The sequence below is a fragment of the Eucalyptus grandis genome, chromosome 5 (assembly GCF_016545825.1).
Source record: "Eucalyptus grandis isolate ANBG69807.140 chromosome 5, ASM1654582v1, whole genome shotgun sequence".
NCBI classification, from domain to species: Eukaryota; Viridiplantae; Streptophyta; class Magnoliopsida; order Myrtales; family Myrtaceae; genus Eucalyptus; species Eucalyptus grandis.
Window position 1 is genome coordinate 32668187 of NC_052616.1, and position 6000 is coordinate 32674186.

Here is a 6000-nt window from a genome sequence, read left to right on the forward strand (position 1 = left end):
AGCGATTCAATTGTGGAGCTCGTGCCATCGATACAACAATTCCCGGGTGGGGGCACATATGAGGTCATGGCAACTTGTCCTCACTCTGATTTATAGATAAATCTCCCTGCTCTTAAGAAGCTCGATGCGATGTTAACCAGCATGCTTGATCGGTTCTCTGCAACGGAATTTTGGTATGTTGATCGTGGGATATTGATGGATGATGGCAATGACCATGATAAGAATTCTTCAGGTGTGTCCAGTGGTAGGCCGTCCATTAGACAGGAAGAGAAGTGGTGGTTGCCTTGCCCGAAAGTGCCATCTAATGGATTATCTGATGAAGCTAGGAAGAGGTTGCAGTAGTGCAGGGACTGTGCGAATCAAATACTGAAGGCAGCTATGGCAATTAATAGCAGTGTGCTTGCTGAAATGGAGATTCCTAATGCATACTTGGAAACCTTGCCCAAACCCAAACCCCAAAGAAAAGAAAGTTAAAAAAAAAGTGGGAAACCTAGCAACCCGACTCGACTTGAACTGACCCGAATTTTCGATGAGGATCTAATGTGTTTCAGGTCGGGTCGAGTAACCATAAAACCCCACCCCACCCGACCCATTGACACCCTACAGTTCTGTATATACACCGTGTCTATGGATGATGCAATGCTCTTTCTACTTGTAGCCCGTGGGAAACAGCTATAACTCTCTCTCTCTCTATATATATATATATATAAAGTCCAGTCCGATAAAGAACAACGAAACAAGACTATTTTCGATTAAAAAAAAAACCAAAAAAGGGCTACCGGTGATCTAATACTGATGACGTCACGAGAAAAGCACCCCTATACCCTCATATCTCTCTCGAGAGAGAAAGCCGAACCTTTTTTGTAATAAATACACTAGAGGTCCTAAAGTTTATTATCAAAGTACAATTGAGTCCTAAATTTTCCCAAAAGTATAATTAAGGTCTAAAACTTATCATAAAAATATAATTAAGCCTTAAAACTTGTTACAAAATTGCAATTGAGTCATAAAACTTGTCACGAAGGTATAATTGAGTCATAAAATTTAAAAAAAAATGCAATCAACGAAATGACTTGAATAGAGCGATTTGACAAGTTTTATGATTTAACTGCACTTTTTAAAAGTTGTAGAACTTAATTATACTTTCATGATAAATTTTAGGATGTAATTACATTTTTAAATATTTTAAGACTTAATTGTACATTTGTGATAGTTTTCGGCAACTTTGAGACCTTGCAAGAACTTGATTTGATTTCCCTTCATGATATATGCTATATTTCGTAATGTTGACATTAACATAACCAAACAATTGGCTGTCGTGTTTTTACCAAAAAAAAAAAAACAATTGGCTGTCATGCTTTACCAAAATTTAACATTCATTCACAAGTTATGCTTTACTCTTCGCTAGTTAGAAAGTTGATCTTTCTAACGTATGTAGATTGATTATGTCGGCAATTGTGGTTTTTTTTTACTCTCGCTCTCTCTCTCGATCCAGGCTTTGCCACAACAAATCTTGTGACCATAATCACTTGCCTTCAAAACATAAAAAAATTTATCCTTATTTGTAGAAGTTTTGCATTCGATAAAAAGTCGAGGACCAGAATAAAGTGAGTCAATTAGTATTAAAACCACATGATTGATGACTTAAATGATGCCCATTTTAGACTACTATTCATAGCATGAGTGCGATTTCAGACAATCGTGTGCTTATGAGCTAAGGCTCATCAATGTTATGTATCTCCACGGTTGATTTCAACCCACCACATTGCATGCGCTCTTCATAGGGATGATATGATGGGCACAAAGAGACTGAATAAGAATTGAAAAGGTATGTGGACTTTGAAACTAACAGGGCCCCTTCCTTGATTAGACTGCTCAAATATTTTCTTACCCTTTGTTTACTCAACGTAGAAAATCCAAAGATGGAAGACTTTCAAGTCTCCTTCCTTGAGTAGACTTCTCCAATTTCGTCTTACCCTTCATTTACTCAATGTAGAACGTTCAAAGGTGAAGACTTTCTTGCAACTCACCACATTACACGCTCTCTTCATGTGAATAATACAATGCCCACAAAAAGACCGAATAAGAATTGAAAATGTATGTGGACTTTGAAACTAACAAAACCCCTTCCTTGATTAGACAGCTCAAGTATTTCCTTACCCTTCGTTTACTCAATGTAGAAAATCCAAAGATGGAAGACTTTCAAGTCTCCCTCCTTAAGTAGACTTCTCCGAGTTTGTCTTAACCTTCATTTACTCAATGTAAAACTTTTAAAGGTGAAGACTTTCTTGCAACTCACCACATTACACGCTCTCTTCATGTGAATGATACGATGCCCACAAAAAGATTGAATAAGAATTGAAAAGGTATGTGGACTTTGAAACTAACCGAGCCCTTTCCTTGATTAGACTATTCAAGTATTTTCTTACCATTCGTTTACTCTATGTGGAAATTCCAAAAATGGAAGACTTTCAAGTCTCCTTCCTTGAGTAGACTTCTCCAATTTCGTCTTACCCTTCATTTACTCAATGTAGAACGTTCAAAGGTGAAGACTTTCTTGCAACCCACCACATTACACGCTCTCTTCATGTGAATAATACAATGCCCACAAAAAGACCGAATAAGAATTGAAAATGTATGTGGACTTTGAAACTAACAAGACCCCTTCCTTGATTAGACAGCTCAAGTATTTCCTTACCCTTCGTTTACTCAATGTGGAAAATCCAAAGATGGAAGACTTTCAAGTCTCCCTCCTTAAGTAGACTTCTCCAGTTTTGTCTTAACCTTCATTTACTCAATGTAAAACTTTTAAAGGTGAAGACTTTCTTGCAACTCACCACATTACACGCTCTCTTCATGTGAATGATACAATGCCCACAAAAAGATTGAATAAGAATTGAAAAGGTATGTGGACTTTGAAACTAACCGAGTCCCTTCCTTGATTAGACTACTCAAGTATTTTCTTACCCTTCGTTTACTCTATGTGGAACTTCCAAAAATGGAAGACTTTCAAGTCTCCTTCCTTGAGTAGACTTCTCCAGTTTTTCCTTACCCTTAATTTGCTCCATGTGGAACATTCAAAGGTGAAGACCATTCACATTCTTGCTAGTTTTTTTTTTTCTAATGAGAATCTTCTTTGAGAGTTGTTTCTTCAACCTCTTGCATTTCCATTATTGATATCTTAATCTTTGGCAACTTTGAGAGCTTGCAAGAACTTGATATGATTTCCCTTCATGATATCTATTATATTTCGTGACGTTGACATGAACATAATCGAACAATTGGCTACCATGGAACCTTGCTCTCAAGCCTCAAGTCAGCTTGCTTAGCTCTCTTCACATATTTGCCAGAATTTATTAGGGCCTGCATGTTTTTATTCCTAAAAAGTGTTTCGGAACACTTTTTTTTTTTTAGTTCCTGGGAACAAAAAGAACAGAAACGCGTTTGGTTGCGTTTCTGTTCTTTTTTGTTCTTTTGTTCCAGGAACACAATAAGAACAAAAAAGAAACAAAAAAACTTACTTCTTGTTCCATAAACAATTTTGAAGAAACGTTTCTTCTTCTCTCTCTTCTTCTTCTCTTCTTCTTTTTTTCTTCTTTTTTTCTTTCTCCGGTCGCCGGCCTTGGCCATGGCCGGCGACCGCCGTCGAGGGCCGCCGACCGGCCATCGAGGGCCGGCGATGCCGTCGAGGGTCGGCGACCTCGCCGAAGCCTCGCCTTGGCTGGGCGAGCTCGGGCTCACCTAGATCTGGCGAGGCTGCGGCCTCGTCGACCCGTCGCCGAAGGTCGGCGACCGGCCGAAAAAAAAAAAAAAAAAAAAAGAAAGGAAAAAATGAAAAATAAAATAAAAATATTAAAAAATTAAAAGAAACAAAAAAGAATAAAATTTACCAAACGTGTTTCTGTTCATTTTTATTTCCGGAACAAGTTTACCAAACGGGTTTTTTTATTCAAAAATTGTTCCCCGGAACATAAACACTTTTTTTTTTTTATTTCATTCTGAGGGAACAGAAAAGAACAGAAATAAAAACATGCGCGCCCTTATATACCTAATAGTTATGCTTACTCTTTGCTAATCAACAGTTGAACTTGCTTCGTTCATTCATGATCTTTGTAACATATGCAAATTGATTGAACTGTTTTTCTTTTATTCTATCTCTCTCTGATCCAAGCTTTGCCATGACGGACCATGCGACCATAATTACTCCCCTTAAAGACTGAGAAAGTTTTATCCTTATTTGCAGAAATTTCAAGTTTGATAAAAGTTATGACCAGAATAAAATGAATCACAATTAGTATGAAAACCACATGATTGACGACTCAAATGAGAACCATTTTAGACTGCTATTCATAGTGTGAGTCTAATTTTGGACAATCACATTTTATGAGCTGGTTTATCGAGGTTAGGTACATCCACGACTGTTTTCAACCCACCACATTGCATGCTCTCTTCATGTGGTTGATATGATACACATAAAGAGACTCAACAAGAACCAGTAAGGTATGTGGAGTTTGAAACTAACGAGTCCCCTTCCTTAATTAGACTTCTTGAGTTTTTTTCTTACCCTTCATTTACTCAATGTAGAAAATCCAAAAATGGAAGACTTTCGGGTCTCCTTCCTTGAATTAGACTTTTCAAGTTTTTTTTTTCTTCCTCTTGATTTGCTCAATGTAGATCCTACAATTGATTAATTGAGTTTTATATGCACGTCAGAGATTATATATACCAATTCCCCCCACACACACCCACACACATAGACGATAGCAAAAATGCACTTCCCTTCATCAACATCATCATCACCTCTTCTTATTACCATTTTCTGCTTGCTCTTGGTTCTAATCTCCTCGTTCCTTCCAAGGGCCCCGGCTCAAAAAGGAAATATGAAACAACGTAAGTGATTTTTGTTTTTGGTGCTTTGAGCTTTCAATTCCACGAAACTGTAGTTGACATGGCTTGAAACGGGAATATAGAGAAAGCTTTATACATCATGTTGTTATCATTGAATACTTTTGGGCAGCGTCTGATCTTTCATAACGATTTTCATTGAATATGGTCTTGCACATACAGCTATAAATCCGCTCCCAAGCCATTCTCCTCCTGATAGAGGACCTTAGAGTGAGTACTCTTATTACTCCATATCTCGAACCTTTCCATCACGTTGTTTGCTTCTAGAAGGGTTTATATACTTGTGAATCATTCATCATACATCGTATTACATTTGCTCGAAAGCACTACATCCCTAATTCATCGGATATTCTCTAGTCAAATAATCATGTAACATGTCCAATTTCACTTTTATGCCAAACGATTAATCAAACTCCATGAAATTTCATCTTTACAAATGTAGTACAGGCATATGCTTAATTTCATATTTATAGCAACAATTAGTAACAAAATCTTGATGCTTTGTATCAACACTATTCGTGTACTTATTTGCGTAGTGTGGTCATAACTTGGTCAACAAGATTTTCTACGGTTAAATATGTGGGGGAAAAAATCATGGTAATTTTCATCATTATGTCAATAATTTCTCTGTAATAGTCAAATTAATTACAAAATAAACCAATGTATATCCCGTGATTAATATTTGTCTGGAGTACATTACTAACAGTCTCAAACTGAGGAGAGCAAAAAGGGGGGGGGTGTAATGAGCTATAAAAAAAATAGTCTCGCATTCTCAATAGAAAAGAAGAAGAAGAAAGGACAGTCCCACATCATCTATTTAACCAGGAATTAATTTCAGATCTTCAAGCCCTCTATTTTAAACACAGTTGCAGGCTTCGTACCGGCAAAGCCTTGATCAGACGGCATGTTGGTTGCTCTAGATGTCACCAAACAAAGAAGAACTCTGTCACTTGTGATCGTGATATATATGTAATATGTCATAATAATCTTGGTATGTACTTGGCATAGCAGAATTATTTTAGTTCCCAATATTCCGCACATCATCTTCCAGACATTCTCATGTAAAATATAAATAGATATGTTTCATTCTTTACT

At 37.0% G+C, this 6000-nt stretch overlaps 1 long non-coding RNA gene across 1 annotated transcript; it reads left to right on the plus strand.

Moving 5' to 3' along the window:
* Positions 1-4752: 4752 nt before the first annotated feature.
* Positions 4753-6000, plus strand: LOC120293410. The gene is made up of 3 exons (XR_005551171.1): positions 4753-4890; positions 5068-5115; positions 5772-6000. It is a non-coding gene; the product is annotated as an uncharacterized LOC120293410 (long non-coding RNA).